Genomic DNA, 23,005 nt, shown 5'->3' with positions numbered 1-23,005 from the left:
ACGGACAGAGGAACTCAGTTTACTTCTAAATTTTGGAAGGCCCTGTGTGATGTTATGAAAATCGATGCTCGATTATCAACGAGTTACCATCCGCAGACGGATGGGAAAACGGAAAGATTAAATCAGACACTAGAGCAGTATTTGAGATGCTTTACCCTTCAACAAGATGAAGAATGGAGAACGTTGATGTGGATGGCAGAGTTTGCCTACAATAACACGACTCATTCTTCTTTAGGATGTTCGCCCTTCTTTTGTCTTACGGGTTATCATCCCAATTGCATGCCTTTTGAACAGCCATGTCCTTCTTCCCATCCTACCATACAGCAACATCATGAGCATCTACTGTCTGTGTTACAGGATGCCAAAGAGCATTTGGCGGCAGCCAGAAACCGCGACAAAGCACAGGCCGACAAGAAGAGAACTCCTGAGCTGGCTTATTCAGTGGGTGATAAGGTGTGGTTGAGTACCAAACACTTGAAACTTAAGGGAAATACACAATTGCAACCTAAGTTTGTGGGTACGTATCCTATCATGGCCGTGGTTAATCCTGTAGCCATGAAATTGAAGCTACCTTCCTCCTGGCACATTCATCCCGTGTTCCCTGTGTCCCTGTTGAAACCATTTGTGCAGGGTACGAGGGCTTTAGCAAGACCTCAGCCTTTGGATATTGAAGGGGAGGTCGAGTATGAGGTGAGAGCAGTACTTGACTCCAGAAGGGTGAGGGGTGCCTTGCAATATCTGATTGACTGGAAGGGGTATGGACCTGAGGAGTGCTCTTGGGAACCTCTCACTAATTTACATTGCCCTGGGTTGTTGAGACGTTTCCACACCAGGTACCCTTTGAAACCTGGTGGACCGCCGGGACGTCGGGCATTGAGAGGGGACTCTGTCATGATTTAGGCATATTCAGTGAAACTACAGGTCCCAGAATGCTTGAGTGCAGTCTGTTCTCCCTTTCTACTACTTTCCTTTTTCCGGCTTACTATATCTGTTTCCTTCCTGAACCCCTCGGTGCTTGTCACCTGTGGTGTGGCCTTTTCTGTCTGCAACCGAACCTGGAACCTTGCAAAGGATTTCGAGTTACTACTTTTTTGGGATTTCTGATCTTCTCCTGATCCGCGCGGTAGAGCCACGCTCTGAGGTTACGTCTTGATTCCTGAATACATTCGGCGTGTGTTGACCTTTGAACAGCGCGCTTTGAGCCGCGCTGGGAGATGCGCTGGGAGCGCTGGGAGCCTGAGTCAGCTGCACGCTGGCATTGTGGAAGTAGACTCGATCCTGGTTCTTTTGTTCATCGAGTAATCTCATTTTATCGGACCTGAGGCTAGCGGAGCGTTAGCATTGGGAGAGTGCCTTTTACTCTTCTAGTTTTTGTTAGTTTTGGCAATTATCCGAACATTTTGATTTCCGCGGAGCTGTTGAGAGGCTCGGATTTGTTTCCTGGAGAACTCTATGACAAGGACCATTACATATTATGTGGAAGATCCAGAGATCATATTACCGGAAGATAAGTAGTGTTCTCAATTGACTGAAAGATATTACAGGGACTGTATCCTTATCTTTCTGGAACTGGGGTTCTTGGGCAGTTCCCTTTTTCTTATGCTATTTTCTTTATTTTTTCCTATTTTGCCCTTTTCTGATGGGATGATTGTGGAAGCCATGTTAAGTAAGTGTAATTCGAAATCATTATATATTTAGAGGTGATAGTGTACTCCAGGGAAGAGTGTGATTTTCATGTCCTTGTGTCTCTGTGCAGGAACCAGCACACAGATCCAACGCTTGGCGTTTCTCCTGCTGTCGAGCCCTGTAGATGGTTTATGGCTGCCAGTCCTTTATGTTTTATTTATCCACTTTTCCCCTTCCCTGGATAGGGTCCTCTTAGGCGAGTGTTATACTTAGACTCGCTTGGGGTGCCGTGTCTAGGGAGGAGAGAAACTACTAACTACATCGCTCCTGCTGTACCTGATGCTTAAGGTTAGTCAATCTGTATTACTTTGTGACACCGAGGTTGGCATCACATAAATTAACCAAGGCAAACTCTAGTTCACTAGCTACTAATGTACTGGATGGGTCAAACACATTATTATAATGGTTGATCAGTAAAACATTCCGGCCCCCAGTATGTTGCAGCCAGAGTACCTGCGAATGAAACCCGATTTTGGTATAGGATTTAACTTGTACTGGGAAGTTTACAGAAAGTAATATCAGGAGCCCCCCTTTACCCCTGCCCATGCTTACACTCTGCGCAGAGAGGTTATAAGAGACATACCCATCGAAAGTTATTGGTTCCGTAGGCCACGTCTCTTGCAAACAGAGAATATCATAAGAATTAACAAGCTCCCGCCAGATCGAGGGATTCTTCCTTTTTACGCCAGCTGGCAATATTCCAACTTGTAAGTTTATACCCAACACCTGGAGGATCCATGCCCGTTCCTAGGTCGTCTACCCATGGGAGACAAGCGGGCTCCACTATTATTATACCATCTAGGTTCTGGGTTTGTATATCACATGAATTCCGAGCAGAGGTCTGCTGTAGGTTATCCCTTGGAGAGGCTATCGCCTTTGGCGTGCACACTATTGGATCATGCCCTGATTGACCAGTACGCTCCACAAAAGATACTTTCTTCCCTTCAGAATTTCCACCCTCAATTGGCAACAGATTAACAGGGGGCAGTCAATCCACCGCGTCTAAACAACTGAAGCGATTGAAGTTACTGAAGGGGTCGGGGTGGGCATGGGACCAAATCTACCAGTGTATCTCCTACTTCTACCTCTACGATCAACCCTTGTCCAATCATCATTACTTCTCCCATAGACCATACCTCTAGGGGGGTAAGAAAAGGACAGCAGCAGAATCTGTATTGTAGAGTCGAATGACCTATTAAAACCAGCGCATATGTGGGAGACAGTTCGGGGATCCCTAAAATTTATCGTTATACAGTCCCCGTTTATTATTTTTACTGTCTTTCCCAACCAAGGTAACCTTCTTAGCATGGGAAACCACAAGAACTCAGGTACAGACCTGAGAAGGGAACACGAGGCAAATAGGGCTCTAGAAGTGGGTCAGCCTTCAGTTAAATCATATATCACAAAAATAGACCACTTCTCGAAAAATAACCAAGTAAATGTGGATTGCCAAGCAGTACTAGGGCATCTCACAAAAAGTGATGGACTGGCATCACACACCACCAGGTGTCATGCTTCATCATCTGCCAGTCCTCGCCCTCCAGAAACCCCGTTTGGTGGAGGACGGGCATACACCTGACGACAGGGATGCACTTTCTAAAGTGAGTGGGGGCCCTAAGGGAATAGTGAGTTAAAAAGCCATCAAGAATTCCCCCATGAAACTTTATTTAGTAAGGAAACCATGTGGGGTTAAAACCAGAGGTGCGGTGAATAAGAAAACAATCATTCAATCACCGCCATGTGAATTTTTATAAAAACAAGAGGTCAACATGTTTCAGCCATAGTGTCCCAAAGGTACATGGCTTTCATCAGGACCAAATAGGGGGCTCCAGTCTTACCCTACTGTATAGGTAGTGCCATTCTGTGGATATGACCTATAGTCCTTGTCCACTCTAGAGGTCCAGTGACCTGTAGAAATACAAAAAGAAAAATAGTGCAGATAGTTCTGTATATGTGCAAGATATAGTTAAACATACTTGGTAAAATGTGTGAAAAATTCAACTCCATCTGGAGTTATACTCTTAGATTCAAAAATGCTTCTGTTTACAGAAAAACATACTGAAAACCAAGCTGTAAGGGCAATCAATAGTCTTACCCATTAGGTGGGAGCAATTAGCCCCATGGGAGGCGAGGGTTCTGGGGGTACCCCGTGGTCACACTCACTATAAAGAGAGGAGTGAACAATGGCATTTAGACTGTAATCTGTATTGTAACACGATCACAGTATCAATGGTAGTTGCATCTGGGCGCAAAGATCGAGACTTACTGCATGTGGGGCGATTCCCCGTCGGATCACCTATGTAGTACCGCTCTCAATTCCTCCCTGGCGACAAAGTTTAGTTCCGGGTGATATATAACCTTCTTAGCATAACAATCTCGCTAGATAAATGTGCTGGCAGTGGTCTATTCCAGTTTAACCAGTTAACAACCTTACTTTTTAATGAGCTACATGATTCATTCTCCTCCTCTTCTAAAACTGGAAAGCCTGCTAGAACGACCATAAAGCGGTTAGCTTCGGGTGGCAGGTCAGGTAAGTGGGATTTTGTTGCTCTACATTCCTTCACTAGTACAGGTGGTACGAGCTTACAGGTATCTACTCCGCTGTTATGAGCCATATCATTTCTACTAGGCAGGGGAACAGAGATCTGCTTAGTGGGGACCTGGCGTGCCAAATTAGTACCCAGTTTACTAGGTAAGATAGAATCATCGGTGGGCGGTGTACAGTCTAGAGTAGATAACTTCCCCCCCCATTTGGCTTGGTGGTTTTATGGCTGCACCTTGCTTATTGGCCGAAGTTCGGCAACCTACCAAGTCGGATGTAATTTTCTCAATGTTTGTAAGCCTGAGTTCTATTTAGTCTATTTTAGCTTCTAGGGGATTTAAAAGAGATTTAAGTAGGGCGCCCAGATTTTCTATGATCAACTCAGAGCCATACTGAGTCTGCGGATTGATAACATGGGCTGGGATAGGTAAATCAACCGTTCCAGTTACGGATTCCTTTGGTCCACTCATAGACCTTGTTGTTGGGTTAGAGCTGCTCTGTCGCTTAGCTATTTTGGCCCTACTCTCATATTTTTTATTATATGCTCGTTTCCTTTTGGGAATAGCCCCTTCTTCAATGCCTTGACTCACAGTACTAATAACAGGGACAATAGGAATAGACATATGGTTATCAAGGATCGAGTCAATTTCAGGCAAAATTTCATTGACCAAAATGTCCAAGTCCTCTGTATCATGTACCTCTGCTCCGCTCAGAACCTCTAAGCCAATTGTACAGGGTGCAGGTGTAGCTGTATCCGAGTTCCTATCAGGTGTTCTAGCGTTTGCAATGGCATCCAGGGATGACCTTTTAGCTACAAGATTTTCCTGTGAAAGACGTTTTTCCATGGCGGAAATTTCAGTATCTATTAAGGAATTAGCTCTGATTAAAATATTTTCCATACCTCCCACCACGGTACCTGCTACCAGGATTGATTTACTCCTTAGTTCACGGCCGGACATTATCCACGATGTTCCTTGTGGGGTAATAATACAGCAAGCGGGAGAGAGGGCCCGGTCCGGTCTTGATCGGTCAGGAACGGGCAGAAACGGGCCCGCCCTTGGCCCGGGCTTCTACCCGGGCTAAGTCCCGCGTGCGTCCTGCGATGCGCGGGCAGATTGTCAATTAAGTACTGAAAAGGAGGCGGGGCACGCCCGGGAAGAGGCACCAGCTGTCGATGTTACTGGGAATGCTGGTCCTCGCAGTCCCGGGCTCCCGCTGTTGGTCCTCTTATTCAGGGTCCACTACGGTATATCCGCCTCCAAGCAGCCACGATGGGGGGGACAGCACTAAGATGAGCCACACAAGTTCACGGAGAAAACAAACAGCCAAAGTCCTGCTGCGAGCGGCACCCGAGAGTATGTTTAAGTTTAAATGGAATATAATAACTAGTTGACGAAACAACCATTACAAGAAATATAGGTTAATTAAGGAATTACTACGAGCAAGGTAATGATTAGGAACAATGGTATCATCTTGAGTTTATCTTTCATTTCCACAGAGGGATCATATTGTTAATGTATATTTTAATTTATATTTAACTTTATGATTCAAGTGGAGTTGAATGACTTTCAACAGAGAATTTGAAAGAATAATAAATGACACTTTTTTTAGTATGCAAGTATTTCTTAATGATTGATGATTGAAAAATGTAGTATAAATAAACTATCGAAAAAATACTTTGGAATAAAGGAGAATACTCTTTATCTTCTTGAGTGAAAATGAGCTAAAAGTATTTATATTGAGTAGTGCTTTTACCAATTTTCACTCGTGATAAACAGGAGGATCATCAATATTATAATTGTGTCTTCAAATATTAATTAATAATGCTTTTAATTTTTAAATATGATTGTAAAATGTAATAATGAAATGAAATGTACATAAAAAAAGAAATATGAAGTAGTGAGGGAGTGTTTGTCGTAGCACGTCTATTCTACTTTATCTGAAAGTAAAAAAAGCCCAAACATTTAAATAAAGATGATGGGGCAACACTTATATAATGTAAACATAAGGAATGAGTGCTTGTGATTGAAAAAAAAAAATGTGGTCCAACGCCTGATACCAATGAATGAAAAAAAGATTTTGCATTTCACCCATGTGATGAATATAAAAGACTCAATACAAATATTTTGAAAACATGTGCATTTTTCTTTCAAGGATGGTTTGAAGAATTATACATTTAATGAAAGGACAAAGTACTCCAGGCTAAAGGAGAAAAGTGAGCACAATTATGATAGAATAGAAAATAGAATATTATTTTTAAATACCTTTACAGTCAACAAACTCATAAGCAGAGTACACAGTTTAAGTTAAAAACACCCTACCACAACTAGTCTTTGAAACGCATTGTAAAAGAAAGTTCATCACAAAATTGCCTACGTACATGGTGAGGGTATTGTAACGTCACATAGAAAAAACAAGCCAATCAACATTAGGATCAGGAAGGTAGAGTTAACCACACAACAGCCAATAAAATGTTTTTGAAAATCTTCGCAAGGTAAGGGATTGGTTGGTAATACGTCTTCTTACAATGCTTTGCAACCACTGAAAAAGAGGTGTAGAAAGTTTCTGTTTTTAACATACAAGCAAATCAGATGACCTTGCAAGTACATGCAGGGGAGGCAATTGCTGCTTATAATAATTAATTACAATAAAAAAAGGTAGTTTAAAAGAGCGCTTTGGAATAAAACACTCGCGTGTTTGATTAAATAAAATTTATGGGTGAAGTATAATCCACAAACTTTAAAAAATTAACGGGAAAATTATCAGTCACGGCGATAACATTATCGCTGCATTAGCGATCAATCACATGACTTACGTTTCACCCCTGTCTGCCACTCCTTACTTCACTTGCAAAGTTAAAAAAAACATGTACGACATTTGCACAACAAGTGTAGTGCAATGCGAACTATTGAGGATTACTTGCTTTTGCAAGACCCCGAAAGGCTTCTTGCAGAATAAGTACGCACTTATCTGCCAGACCCCATCTAATGATTATCCAGGCTCTCAAGGCTAAACACGTCGGAAATCATCTCTTGTCACTTTCTGTTCGTCCAGTTTGACCGTGAAAGTGCATATCTCCTTTAACTCCTTTCTTTTTCATAGTAATTGTTACTCATACACTATCCAGCAAATACCTCACAGATGCAACCCCCTGAATTTGCAATAGTAATTGTTACTCATACACTATCCAGCACATATTTTTTTTACTGATACACTATCCAGCACATACCGTACAGATGCACCCCCCTGCAGTTAGAATAGTAATTTTTACCCCTACACTTACTTGCACTTACCCTACAGATGCACCCCCATGGAGTTAGAATTCTATGTGTTACTCCTACACTAACCTGCACTTACCCTACAGATGCACCCTGCTTTCTCTTTCAAAATCCAAACTCGGGGTCCATTAGGATGGCGTACGGATCGCCACCGCCATGCAGGCGGTGGCGATCCGTCCGCCATCCTTGCCCGTCCGTCACCTTTTTTCCCCCTGCCATATTACCGTGGCGGCAATGCCGCCACAAGAAGGCATACGGTTCCTGCTTTGGGGGCCCGTTGCGGGCCCCCAGGGTGAAGGGGGGGTGGGGGCTGCACATGGGGGGTAACTATGGTACCCCCCTGCGTTTCACAGCACAACATGGCAGGCTGTCATGTTGTGCTGTGAAACGCACAACATGCATTTTTCACATTGCGGTGGCCGGTGCTTTAAGCACCGTCCGCCGCAATGTTAAAAATGCGGGATGCACCCGCCACTGTGGTGGGTGTATCCTAATTGGGGGTAAGGTTCCTCCACCCTGGTGGCAGACGTTACCTACCCCCGACAGGATGAATCCTAATGGACCCCCAAATTTACAACACCCTTGCACCACTTTCGCTCCACTTTTCATGAAATAGTAACGCAATGAACGTGTAAATCTATGCTCAGTGCGGCCCTCTGGTGTGCATGGGCTGGATACACGACTCAGATTCTGTAAGGTGCGCGACTCCAGCGCCTTTGCTGCACAACTTCTACGCGTTTGGGAGCCAGCATTGCTTTTCCACTTGGGGAGCTACTAACATGCAGCTCCCCATGTGGAAAATCAATCTGATTTATATTTAGAAAGAGAGAACAGATTTCCTTGCTATGGGAGGGTGGGATGGACACCCCGGGACACTGCAGGAGCCGGCCCTCTCACAATACATAATCCCTGGGGAGTGGTGGTCCCTGGGGCTTTGGAGACCTTGCAGCCCCCCCCAACCATTTTTTTGTAGCCCCGGGGGGTAACAGGGCCCTCGAGTGCTCCAGGAGGGAGGAGCAGTCCCCCTCCCACAATACATAAAGCCCTGGCGGGTGGTGGTCCCTGCGGCTTTGGGGACATTGGACCCCTCCCCCCACCATTTTTTTTTTTAGCCCTGGGGTTGCCGATCCCTGGGTCTGGGGGGCCCCTCTGGGCCCCCCATAAAATTTAATAATTTTGCCCCGGTATTAAGCCCCCTCGGGGGATAATTATAAAAAAAGCTTGGTTTTATTTTATTTATTTTTTTACGGCAGAGTCCGCTCACCCTACACGCACCTGCCGGGTCTTTTAAAAAAAAAAAAAATTTGTGGGCCCTGGTGGTCTTTCTGGGACCCCCTAAGCAGGTCTAGAGGGTAAAAGTATTTCTACCCTGCCCCCTTTCTATGTTTTGCACACATATTCCACTGACTTCGTCAGCCTCGCTTCTACCGGGGCACAAAATGGCTGCCAACAGTTCCTGGTTTTGAATGTTGACAACCACTTGACAGCCAATTAGCATTCAGCGCGTGATCAGAAAGGTGCACTTATGGTGCGCTCCTGGTGCGCTCATAGTCCGCGGATCCCCAGCACCCATAGATATATAAATACTTTTAACTGTCATTTTCTCAGGAACTACTGAACAGATTGACACCATTTAAGCAAAAGGCACAAGTCTGAACTGCGGACTACATCTTTGCCAAATTTGGCATAATTCCGTTCAGCAGTACGGGCTGTAGCTGTGGCTAAAGGTCCTATGGGAAATTGCATGGGGAAAACGCGTTTTGGGACCCCCTTTTTACTCGGCCCCCACTTGACAAATCATCCCGATACTTTCAGGATAGGAGCAGGCCAAAGCTGGCCAAAAGTTTGGAAAATTTCGCAAAGATTCATCAATCGGCGCCAAGGTTATTGGGAATAGAATGTTGCGGATTTCCTATGGATAATAGGTCCTATCTGTAACTATCTACTTGCTACAGCCAGTAGGTAAAAAAAAAAAAAAAAATATATATATATATATATATATAGAGAGAGAGAGAGAGAGAGAGAGAGAGAAAGAGAGAGATCGAGAGAGTACAACAAAGTGGGTTTTAGCGGATTTGAGGCTATTCCCCCCAAAAAATAAAATCATATAAATAAATATCACAAGCATTTAAAACTTGTGTTTGTATTTCTATGTATATTATATAAACACAAATACACACACATTTCCGCATGCACACAGATATTTGTCAATATGTGAGTGTGTGTATGTGTGTAGAGAAGGTCGAAATATATATTTATAGATGTTTTGGTAAAAATATATACTATAAAGAAAACAATTTTATAGCAAACAATGTTTTAGAAAAGGGTTTTTTGGAATAGTTAAGCCCAGTAATTTAGTATTTCCAGACTACGCCGTCCCCTCCACCCTCCACCCTCCCCCCAGCCCCCACTTCCAGTGCTAATCAGGTGATATGAGTAGGGCCCTCAGAGTCACTTTAGTGATAAGAAATTACCTGGGAATCTATAATTCCAGACCACATGTTCTTGGTTACTCCTAAATTCTCCCAGCTTTGGTAAATTGAGCCTAGGGAGGAAAGACACTGGCTCGGTGGATCCTGTAATTCTAATGGAGCCAGTGACTCATTTCTGGCCACATTTGAATTAGGAGGCCTCTTGTACTGAGGGTAGAGGCGCGAAATGTATGGACGATGATGGCTATTTTCACTGGGAATTAGTTTTATATAGCTGAATCTAGCAACTGCTTCTTTAGTTGGAAAATGCACTGGGGAAGTTTGGTATAATGGAGCGAGGGGGCCTGATTATTTTTATAGAAATACTGCTGAATACTCTACACAAGGAGAGAGAGAGAGAGAGAGAGACGAAGAGACAGAGAGAGATTTAGAAGTATATAAACTTTAAAACGTGCATGTAAAGCTTTTGATTAAGAATTGTGATAATGATGGGCATGATAGATATCAAAATGCGTTTAAACAAGGGAACTCTAAACCAATTAGAAAGCAAGTGGTATCAACATATGACAATATGACAAGATCAATCGACATCCAGTAGCAAAGGGAGATGTTGCTTTTGACAGGAGTAATCCAAATATTTGTTAATACCCATATGCTCTCACATATTCAGGAGTCCATCAGTTTTTCAAGGCCCCTGCCCTGGACACGCCTACACTCTGTCCCTTGGAGCAGCTTAGCTTACATGACATATTATATCACACTATGCAACATTCCATCTGATGAAATATTATTTCAATTGTAAAGTCCCATTTTGTAAATCCCAAACGATACTTCCACATACACGTTATTTGTCCACTTAAGTCAAATGCAGGTGTACAAAGGAATTTGTGAATCAGGCCCTCTCCGTTATTCAGAGGCAGATGGTCCAAAATATATCTTTTACCAGATGTATGGCTACTGGGATTAAGTGGAAATTGGGGGTGGGGTGGCGATATGATAGGGTTCATTAAATTATATGACAAGAAACCATGGGCCATACTATGGCACATTTAGTTGCAGTATTATTTTGCTACTTTAAAACACATTAAAAATGGAGCAGCAAATATTTCACCTTATTAATACGGGTTTAACCCCTGAATACTGCAATCAGCAACTCAAAGGTGAACAGTTAAAAAAAATGTTTAAAAGACTGTTACAGTGCTCACTCTAAAGTGTTTTTTAATGACTTTTGGTCATTTTGACTACGAAAGAAATAGTTTGTTGGAATATAAAATTATGCAGCAGAGGCTTATGAGACAAGTGCTGAAAATCCATAACTATGTGGAAAACTCTTAGACCCGGAGGCACATATTTCTGGTGTTTCTGAGTACATATAAGCATTCAGGGCCAGATGTAGGTAAGTATATTTTACCGATTCATAAATACCGAATTTTACCGAATCGGTATTTATGAATCGGTAAAATAGAAGGGGGGAGATGTAGGTGAAATCGGTAATTGAATTACGGATTCTGTAACAATCGGTATTTACTGAATCGGTAAATACCGATTCGGTAATGCCCATTGATTCCTATGGGCATTGAAGCCCATAGGAATCAATGGGCATTACCAATCAATCAATAAGGAGTTTGTTAAAGCGCAACTACTCACCGGTAAGGGTCTCAAGGCGCTAGGGGTGGGGGGGTGCAGGTTCCATTCCATCAAGGAGGGGGTCTGTCGAAGAGCCAGGTTTTGAGGTTTCTTGCGAAGATGGGGAGCAATGTTGTCTGTCTGAGGTGGAGCGGAAGGGCGTTCCATGATTTGGCCGCGAGGAAGGAGAAGGAGCGGCCTCCCGATCTGGTCTTTCTGGTGCGAGGGACCTCGGCGTAGGAGAGCTGGGCTGATCGTAGGGTCCTTTGGGGTGCGTGGCATTTGAGCTGGCTGTTCAGGTATGCTGGTCCGGTGCTGTGGAGGGCCTTGTGTGCGTGGGTGAGGCTCTTAAAGGTGATTCTCGCCTCGACAGGGAGCCAGTGGAGTGTGCGCAGGTGCTGAGAGATGTGGCAGTGTTTTGGCAGGTTGAGGACCAGTCTTGCGGTGGCATTCTGGATGTTCTGTAGCTTGCGGATGAGGTTTTTGTTTATTCCGGCATAGAGTGCGTTGCCATAGTTGAGCCTTCTGGTGACCAGGGCGAGAGTGACTGTCTTTCGGTGTTCGAGGAGGATCCATTTGAAGGTCTTACGAAGGAGGCGGAGGGTGTGGAAGCAGGAAGATGAGACAGAGTTGATCTGGCGGTCCATTTTGAGCTCGGAGTCCAGGATGATTCCCAGGTTGCGTGCGTGGTCTGTGGGGGTTGGCGGGTTTCCGAGGGAGGTGGGCCACCAGGTGTCGCTCCAGGCGTCGGGGTTTGGGCCCATGATGAGTACTTCTGTTTTGTTGGTGTTTAGTTGTAGGCAGCTGTTTTTCGTCCATTTGGTGACGGCTTCCTTGCCTTCTCGAAAGTTGCGTCTGGCGGTGTTGGGCTTTTTGGATAGGGAGAGGATGAGCTGGGTGTCGTCTGCGTATGACACTCAGCGTCATACGCAGACTCCTGCGTCGTAGAGCCTGTGTATTAGGGTGCGGTGGAAGACTGTGTTGAACGCCGCTGATAGGTCTAGGAGGATGAGGGCTACTGTTTCTCCTTTGTCCAGTAGGGTGCGGATGTCGTCTGTTGCGGCGAGGAGGGCGGTTTCCGTACTGTGGTTTTTTCTGAAGCCTGATTGGGAGGAGTCGAGGATGTTGTGTTGTTCAATGAATGTGGCGAGTTGGCTGTTGATGGCTTTCTCGATGACTTTCGCTGGGAAAGGGAGCAGGGAGATGGGTCTGTAGTTTTTGAGGTCAGTGGGGTCCGCTGAGGGTTTCTTCAGGAGGGGGTTGACCTCGGCGTGTTTCCAGTCGTCGGGGAACGAGGCGGTCGCCAGGGAGCGGTTGATGGTGTAGCAGAGCATGGGTGCGATGGTGTCAGCTCTGTTGAAGATGTGGTGGGGGCAGGGGTCCGTGGGGGCCCCTGAGTGGATTGACTTGATTGTCTTCAGTATGTCTTTGGTGGTGAGGGCTGTCCAGTCATCAATCGCTGGTTTCCGGGTGTCGGGGTGGTTGGTGAGGGTTCAGTGTGTTGGTTGTCTTCGTCGAAGTTGACGTAGATGCTCTTGATTTTGTGGTGGAAAAAGGTGCTGAGTTTGTCGCAGAGGTCTTGTGAGGGAGGGATGTCGGTAGACTCGCTGGTGGGTTGGGCGAACTCCTTGATGATGCTGAAGAGTTCCTTGCTGTTGTGTGCGTGGGTGGAGATTCTGTCTTCAATCACTTTTTTCCTCGTTTCTTTGATGAGTTGATGGTGAGCGTTGGTGGCGGCTCTGAAGTTGTTGTGGGCTTCTGTGGATTTGGTGTTTCTCCAGGCCTTTTTGAGGCGGCGGCATGTGCGCCTGGACTCTCGAAGTTCGGTGGTAAACCATCTGGCTTTCTTGGCACGGGTATTGTTGTTTTTCTTGAGGGGGGCTATGGTGTTGGTGCTGTCCGAGATCCATCTATGCAGGGTTCGGGCTGCGGTGTTGGGGTCGTCGTTTTCCGCGATGGTTGGGGTGGAGTTGTTGAGTGAGGAGATGAGCTGGTCATCAGTGATTTTGGTCCAGTTTCTTTGTGGAAGCAGGTGCTGTTGTCTGTGGATAGTGGGTGTTCTGAAGGTGAAGTGGACGCAACGATGGTCGGTCCATGGGAGTTCGGTGGTGTGGCTGAAGGTGATGGAGTTTCCTGTAGTGAAGAGGGGGTTGAGGGTGTGTCATGATGAGTGCGTGGGCTCGGTCACGATCTGGCAGAGTCCAATGTTGTGGAGGTTGTCCAGGAGGCATGTGGTGTTGGGGTCCAGTTGATTGTCGAGGTGGAAGTTGAGGTCTCCCAGCAGGGTGTAGTTGGTGGATGCGATGGCCTGCAGGGAGATAATGTCCGTGATGGAGTTGGTGAAGGGTCCTCGGGGTCCAGGGGGTCGGTAGATGAGGGTTCCTCGGAAGGCGGCAGTGGGGATGGCCAGTATCTTGAAGTGAAGGTGTTCCATCAGTTCTGTGGACTCGTCAGGGAGTATGCTCAGGCGGAGGCTGGATTTGTGGACGATGGCGATTCCTCCTCCTGGGTGGGTGGGGCCGTCCTTCCTGTAGATCTTGTATCCTTGGGCGATGGCGATGTCCGGTCCTGAGGTGGCGTTGGTCCAGGTTTCGGTGAAGAAATCTACGTCCGGGGTGGTGCTGTCGAGGAGGTCCCAGATTTCTGTTGCGTGTTTGTGGAGGGATCGGACGTTGAGGAGGATGCATTTCAGGGTCTTCGGTTCGGTTGTGTTCTTGTGGGCGGGTTGTGCTGGATCCGTGTTCTTGGCGGTGCTGCAGGTGTGCCGGCAGCGGTGACAGCTGAAGGGTCCATGGGTGTCGGCTGGTGATGCTAGCTTGCAGTTGTTGTTGCAGCCTGGGTTGAGTGCGTGGAGTGCTGCTGGGTCGTAGCGTTGACGGGGCGGAGTCCAGGGTTCCTGGTGCTGGTCGCGGACGGGTCGCGGACGGGCGCAGACGTGCTTGCCTTTGACGCGCCTTCGGTGCACCAGCGGCGCGGCCGCGCAGTGGCTGCCATTAAGTAGGGGTCGGGTAGGGCTGGACAGCTGGGAGGCGGGAGCGGGGAGAGGAGCTGGATTGGGCCGGTCGCGCTGGGGGGGGGGAGGGGCCGCGGGGGCAGCAGCGGCGGGGAAAGGTAAAGAGATGAAAGAAGGGATAAAGAAAAAGGGAAAATAAGCAGAAATAAGGCACAAAAGGGCAGAGATGCAGAAAAGGGCAGAAAGGTGAAAGATGGAAAGGGTAGAAAAACGAGTGAAAACGAGTGAAGGAGCAGAGGGAGAGAAAGGGAAAATGGGCAGAAATAAAGCAAAAAAGAGCAGAGGTGCAGAAAGATGAAAGATAGAAAGGGTAGAAAAACGAGTGAAGGAGCAGAGGGAGAGGTAGGGAAAATGGGCAGAAATAAGGCACAAAAGAGCAGAGATGCAGAAAGGTGGAGAGGGTGAAAGATAGAAAGGGTAGAAAAATGAGTGAAGGAGCAGAGTGAGAGAAAGGAGCCAGAGGTCCACTGGACCACCAAGGATGAGGCACAGGGAAACCTGCGGGTGGAGGAGGGCCTCGATCACTAACACTCAAGAGTGCAGGGGCAGGGGCACCTCACTTAATGGTGGAGCTGCGAGGGTGGGAGAACGATTTCACTGACAATGAGTCAGTGGTCTTGCTCGCCTGTCCCCGCAGTTGCCGCCACTAAGTAGGGGTCAGGAGGGCTGGACAGCTGGGAGGCGGGAGCGGGGAGAGGAGCTGGATTGGGCCGGTCGCGCTGGGAGGGGGGGGGGGCGCGTGGACAGCAGCGGCGTGGAAAGGTAAAGGGAGGAAAGAAGGGATAAAGAAAAAAGGGAAAATAAGCAGAAATAAAGCACAAAAGAGCAGAGATGCAGAAAAGGGCAGAAAGGTGAAAGATGGAAAGGGTAGAAAAACGAGAGAAAACGAGTGAAGGAGCAGAGGGAGAGAAAGGGAAAATGGGCAGAAATAAGGCAAAAAAGAGCAGAGGTGCAGAAAGGTGAAAGATAGAAAGGGTAGAAAAACGAGTGAAAACGAGTGAAGGAGCGGAGGGAGAGAAAGGGAAAATGGGCAGAAATAAGGCACAAAAGAGCAGAGATGCAGAAAGGTGCAGAAGGGTGAAAGATAGAAAGGGTAGAAAAACGAGTGAAGGAGCAGAGTGAGAGAAAGGAGACAGAGGTCCACTGGACCACCAGGGATGAGGCGCAGGGAAACCTGTGGGTGGAGGAGGGCCTCGATCACTAGCACTCAAGAGTGCAGGGGCAGGGACACCTCTCTTAATGGTGGAGCTGCGAGGGAGGGAGAGCAAATTCACTGACAATGAGTCAGTGGTCTTCCGTATTTCCAGAATCGTTAAATAGCGATTCCAACAAGGGTGCAGGGGGTGTCACTTTGACACCCTCTAGCACCCCAAATACTGGCATGTGTGCCATGTGGCACACAGACATGCCCTAAGGGCATGTCTGTCTGTCACATGGCATAGGTGTCATGCACACATGTGCATGCACACCTGGATTCAGTATTTTATCACCCAATTGGATTGGGTGGTAAAATACCGAATCTGTAAGGCCATTGGGACTCAGAAGAGTCCCACCTACATCAGGAAGTTAACGAATCGGTAAAAATACCGATTCGATATTTTACCGATTCGGTAAATTTACCCATTCGGTAAAATAGGGCCCCTACATGCCAATTACTAAATACCGGTCGGTAACAGCCAAAATCGGCCGTTACCGACCGGTATTTCGGCTCCTACATCTGGCCCTTAGTGCTTAAGAAAGGACCAACCTGCCTCCAGAGTGTCCATACTTCCAGGGACTGCAAGCAATTGGGATATCCTTCAGTTCCTTGTTGGTCAGCTGGCCTCTGTATTACCATGTCAAAACATTCCCATTATGCACACTAGTTTCAGAAGTAGCAGACAGTGTAAACGTAGTCAGCTTGGAATAAATGGCCATGTGGCTGCAGAAGCTCAAGTTAATTCGAGTGTGTTAGATTTGGGGGTCTCTGGTTGGCACAGGTAGGTACTTGTGACAAACAGGGACCCTCTCCTCTAGTCAGGGAAAGGGGATTACACACCTAAAATAACCCTTGCTCACCCTCTAGGTTGCGTGGCGCGAGCAGTGAAGGCTTATTTCAGAGGCGTTGTAAGTTAAGCAGTTGTGACCACATACAGTATCCCAGTGGCAACACTACAAATGGACACCACACAGGTTTTATATAAAAAGTAAGTAGACTATAAATAAAGTTACCACAAGACCATAAACGACAAAAATACACACTATTATTACTTTAAGATGGTAGATTTAAGCTTAGTTCAGTTCAGTTCTTAGATGCGGCACTCTGCGTCAATGTACCTTAAGTTGCGTTGCGCTTCCACGACAAGCAATGTTGTAGTGATGGGAAATGCGGCAAAGTTCAGGTGCAAAGAAATAAAGACGTAAAGATCTTCCATATGCGGCGCGCCTAACGGGGATGCGAGAAACCCTCGGTTCAATGCGTGGACTGCAGCGGCGACACCCTTATGATGCAACGGCAACAGCTCCAGCGGCGACGCTCTTCTCCATGATGCGTGAAGCTTCCGCTCGATGCAACAACTACAGCGGCGACATCCAAGATGCGACGGCAGCAGCTCCGATGGCGGCGCCTTTCTCGGGGATGCGAGGTGCTCTTGGTCGATGCGGTGCAATGCGACAGTTCCAGCGGCGACACCCTCCGGCTTTGGAGTTGCGACGGCAGGCACAGCGATGGCGACACGTTCAGACCTCGTTGCGAGATTCTTCTCCTGATGCAGTGCAGTGCAACAACCACAGCGGCGACACCCTCCTTCTTCGGAGTTGCGACTGCAGCAGCAGAGACAGCGACACGCTTCCTCTTTGTTGCGGCATGCTTCTCTCCGATACGGTGCAGTGCGACAGTTCCAGCGGCGACACCCTCCTTTCTCCGGAGTTGCAACGGCAGGCACAGCGACGGCGACATGCTTCTTCTCGTTGAGTTGCGCTTCCAGCTCCTTGCGACACGCAGTTCCTCAGAAGGCCCAAAACAGCAGCAGGCACTTCCAAAAAAGAACTCTGGAGAGCTGGGGGGTGAAGTCTATTGCTCCTGAGACTTCAGCGGGAGGCAAGCTCTTTTCCAAGCCCTTGGAGATCCTTCACAAGTTGAAAGCAAAGTTAGAAAGTTCCTTTCTCCTTCCTTTGGCAGTAAGGCAACCACTGTAGGCCAATCCCCCAAGCAGCACTTCAGCTTGGGAATAGTGTCTCCTCAGTTTCTTCAGTTTCCTCTCCAAAGTGATCTAATTTCATGGGATCAGGGTCCCAATATTTATAGCCCAAATCCTTTGTTCTTTGAGGGGAGTGGGGCCTGTGCCTAGTCCAAACTAGTTCTGAAGCACTCTGTTTACCAGACTTCTTTCCTTTCACAGTGCTGGGCATGCACATCAGACGCCCCACAGGAAGTGGAGCCAGCATTGTGGAAGGCACGTACAATCCTGGAGCACTCTGTTTACAGAACTCCTTCTCTTCTTTCAGTGTGCAGGGCCGAGACATCAGCCACTCTCCAGGGGGTGGAGCCAGCATTGTGGAAGGCAGGCACAGCCCTATTCAGAGTTCAGGTGCACTCCTCCCTCCCATCAAGATGCAGATCTCTATTCACCACTGGGTGACTCAGCCTGCCACCTGGAATTCCCCAGCCCTGCCACTCACAGAAACAAGACATAGGAATACACAAACCAGCAGAGGCAGGTTTGAATGGTTAGACAAGCAAATACCTACTTTCTAAAAGTGGTATTTGCAAACACAGAATATTAAAATAAACTTTACTAAAATATGTATTTTATTATTCTGATTTCAGGCATACTAAACTCGAATTTCTACCATGTTCTCTGAGCCTGTTAGGATTATAAAATGTAACAATTCTAACAGCCCATTCTGGCCTATGGAGAACAGGTAGCCTTGCAATAGTGAAAAACGAAAATGGCTGTAATTCACTATTAGAACATGCCACACACATCAGGGCTTGTCCTACTTTATACTTACAATGCCCCCTGCCCTTGGGCCTACCATAAGGGTGACTGATATGAAGAAAAGGGAAGGTTTAGGGACGGGCAAGTGGGTGCACTTGCCCAGTCAGCATGACAGTACCAGACTGCATGCAGGTTCTGCAATGGCAGACCTTAGACACATTTTACCAGGCGGCTTCTGTGGGTAGCACAACCAGTGCTGCAGACCCACCAGCAGTATTTGGATTACACGCCCTGGCACACTCAGTGCACTAGACTAGGGTCTGACAAGTAAACCAAAGTAGCCAAACATGGAATCACTAATCCATACATCAATTTACAATAGGGAGCGCTTGCACTGTGGCACTGGATAGCAGTGGCACAGTGCCCAAAGCATCTAACACAGCAAAAACACATGAGGCAACAGCATTAAAATTGAAGGGAGACCCACGCCAATGGTGCCAGGTCTAACACGTGTCCCCTCCAGCTGAAAAGTGGGGAGAACAACCCTAACTCCTGGGAGTTCTCTTCACTAAGGCGGAAAAATCTGGACAGACCATCAGCGTTGGCGTGTTCTGTACCTGGTTGGTGTTCTACTGTAAAGTCCATACCCTGTCGGGAGATGGACCACCACAACAGCTTTGGATTCTTACCCCTCCTTTGCATCAACCATCTGAGGGGCCTGTGGTCTGTCTGAACCCGGAAGTGAGTCCCAAACAGGTATGGTCTCAGCTTCTTCAGTGCACCGACCACAGCAAATGCCTCACGCTCAATAGCACTCCACCTCTGTTCCCGTGGAAGTAACCTTCTACTGATGAAGGCTACAGGTTGATATAGGCCCTCCTCATTCATCTGTGACAAAACAGCCCCCACACCATGCTCTGAAGCGTCTGTCTGGACAATGAACTCTCTTGAGAAGTTGGGTGCCAGGAGCAAGGGTGCCGTGCACATGGCAGCTTTCAGGGCCTCAAAGGCTTTCTGACAGGTGTCAGTCCAAATCACTTTCTTGGGCTGCTTCCTGGAAGTCAGCTCTGTCAAGGGTGCAACAATGTTGCCATATCCCTTGACAAACCTCCTGTAATACCCTGTGAGACCTAAGAAGGCTCTCACCTCTGTCTGGGTTTTGGGTGGCTCCCAAGCCAGGATGGTTTCAAACTTGGGTTGTAGGGGCGCCACCTGGCCGCTCCCAAGTTGTTTTCCCAAGTACACCACAGAACCCTGCCCGATCTGGCACTGACTCGCCTTAATCGTGAGGCCTGCTTTCCTCAGCGCCATCAACACTTCCCAGAGGTGGTGCAGATGTTCTTCCCACTTGGCACTGAACACTGCGATGTCATCAAGGTAGGCGCACTGAACTCATCCAGTCCAACCAACACCTGGTTGTCCAACCTCTGAAAGGTGGCAGTGGCATTCTTCATCCCAAAAGGCATAACACGGAACTGGAAATGCCCATCTGGTGTGGAGAATGCTGACCTCTCCTTTGCCCCATCAGTCAAGGCGATCTGCCAGTACCCAGACGTTAAGTCAAACGTGCTGAGGTACCTTGCAGCCCCTAGCCGATCAATGAGCTCATCAGCTCTGGGGATGGGGTGGGCAGCAGTCTTCGTGACTGAATTGAGCCCTCTGTAGTCCACACAGAACAGGAGTTTGGATGTGGCACCCTGCACTGCAGCCTTCGGGACCAAGACCACTGGAATAGCCCAAGGACTGCTAGATGACTCAATCCCCCCAAGTGCAAGCATCTTTGAGACCTCCTCTTTAATGCAAGCCCTCACCCTGTCAGTTACCCTGTAAGACTTGTGCTTCACAGTTAAGCTGTCTCCTGTGTCCACATCATGGACGCACCAATCTGTGATACTAGGAACCAGGGAGAACAGATCAGAAAACTGTCCCAGCAACTGGCGGCAGTCATTCTGTTGCTCAGGGGTCAGTGTGGAAGAGAGGTTAACATCATCCACTGACACATCTTGCTCTGAGGCTGACAGGAGGTCAGGAAGAGGCTCAGTCTCCTCCTCCATTCCAGAATCTGTTGCCAAGAGCATGCCCACTTTAGACCTCTCTAAGTGGGGCTTAAGGCGGTTGACATGTTGGACCCTCAAGGGGTTCCTAGGAGACCGCAAGTCCACCAAATAGTTAACTGTACTCTTGCGCTCCACAACCTCAAAAGGTCCGGTCGACTTATCTTGGAGCGCACAGGGCTCCACTGGGGCCATGACCCACACCTTCCGTCCAGGTTGAAGCTCTACCAGAGTGGCATTCTGGTCATACCGGCGCTTCATCTCCTCCTGGCTGGCCTCCATATTCGCCTGGGCGAGTTCACTGAAGCGCCTGGTCTGGTTCCTGAAGGCCAGCATGTAGCTATATACATCCTGGGGAGGTTTCCTGGGAAATTGCTCCCAGCCTTCGTTAACCAGACTCAGAGGTCCTCTGACTGGGTGTGCATTGAGAAGCTCAAAGGGACTGAACCCTAGAGATTTCTGTGGCACCTCACGGTATGCAAACAACAGGCATGGTAAGAGGACATACCACTTACGCCTCATGGGTTCCTCAAGACCCATTATCATGCCCTTCAGGGTCCGGTTGAACCTTTCAACCAGCCCATTTCCTTGGGGGTGGTAAGGAGTGGTGAACTTGTAAGTTACACCGCACTCCTTCCACAGGGACTTCATATTCTCGGAAATGAAGTTGGTGCCCTGGTCAGACACTACCTCGTGAGGGAATCCCACTCGGGAGAAAATTCCCATCAGTGCTCGTCCCACCACGGGGCCGTCACTGTCCTCAGAGGTATGGCTTCTGCGTACGGGGTGGCATGGTCCACCAAGACCAGGATAAACCTGTTGCCCATGGCTGTCTTGGGGTCCAGTGGCCCCACAATGTCATTCCCCACCTGCTCAAAGGGGGTACTGACCACAGGGAATGACTGGAGAGGAGCCTTGTGCCTCCTCCCACTCTTTCCACTTGCCTGGCAAGTCTGACTAGTCCTGCAATGAGTATCAGAACTCTTGCGCATTTGGGGCTAATGAAAGTGGGTGACAAGGGCTTGTCCTTCCCCAAATGTCCTGCTAATGGCACATCATGAGCCAGCCCCAGTAGGAAGGCTTTGAACTTCAGGGGTACCACCAGTACACGGGCTGATCCAGGTTCAGCAACCTTAGGCTCACTATACAGGAGACCATTCTCCCAGTAGATCCAATTTGATCCTGACTGATCACCTGCTGCCTGGCTTACAGCATATTGCCGCAAGCCCACAAGAGAAGGGCACTCTCTCTGCTCCTTGCAGAAGTCTTCCCTGGAGGGACCTCCTTCTTGCTGCCAATGGGTCAGCTCAGGCAGGTCTCCCAGTTCAGCTATCTGCTCCCTGGTAGGCTCCAGGACATCCCCCTCAGAGTCTACCTCCTCCTGGGCCGTGGGAACTTCGGGGCTGGTTTCCCGTGCCCCTCGCCACTTCTCTCTTTGGCAGGTTCCTGGGCCCCCGTCTCAGGCTCCAGGTCCTCTTGAGAACCCCTACTGGCTGACATTGACCGGGTGGTCACGCACGTCCAGTCAGACAGTCCAACCATCTACAAGTGAGTTGTTTTCTCTACCTTTTCCGAAGGGGAACTCTCCAAATTATTCCCTAACAAACAGTCAACAGGCATGGCGAGCCTCACAGCTACCTGAAGAGTACCAGAGACCGCCCCACTCAAAGGGAACCTGAGCCATTGGACAATGACTCTCTGTGTTGTTGGCGTTAACAACTTGGCAAAATGCATGAGGTACAATCTGCTCTTCAGACACCAGGTGACACCTGCCAGCTGTCACACTGGCTCCTGTGTCTCTAAGAGCCTCCACCTTTTGGCCATTGACGGTCACTCGCTGCCCATATTTCTTAGTGTTCCTGGGTAGCTGAGCTTCTGAGACCATCTCACAGTCTCCTAAAGAGACAAGGGTCATCTGTGCGGGACCCCACCCACCTTGGACACCAATCTCCTCCCCCAAGGCCACACTAGCCATCTGCTGGGACGGAGCACCAGTGGGTGCTTGTTTACCAAACAGGCGGCATCTGGTATCATTCGCCTTATGACCCAGATCTCCATACTTGTAACATTTCAGGGGCTCCGGGGGAACAGGACTACCTGTCGGGCCCCTTGCTTTCTCTCAGGGGGAGGCTGGGAACCTTTCACAGGGTTCCCTTGGAGACTACTTTGGGGCCCTTAGCAGAACTCCTTCTGTTTACCCTTGTCCCCCCCACTCTTCTGCTGGGGACCCTGCCCACCTTTGGCTGAGTCTCCCATGTGACCATTGTGGACCCTGGTACTGACCCAGTGGTCAGCCTCCTCAGCAAGCTTCCTGGGTTTAGTCAGCTTGCTATCTATCAGATGCTGGTGCAGCTCTGGAAAACAATTATCAGACAAGTGCTCCCATGCAATCAAATCAAAGAGACCTTGACAATCATTAACCTTGCTGCCCTTTACCCAACCATCCAATGCTCT

Source organism: Lissotriton vulgaris, chromosome 9 (assembly GCF_964263255.1).
Source record: "Lissotriton vulgaris chromosome 9, aLisVul1.2, whole genome shotgun sequence".
In the NCBI taxonomy this organism is placed as follows: Eukaryota; Metazoa; Chordata; class Amphibia; order Caudata; family Salamandridae; genus Lissotriton; species Lissotriton vulgaris.
This window is presented reverse-complemented; position numbering follows the sequence as displayed.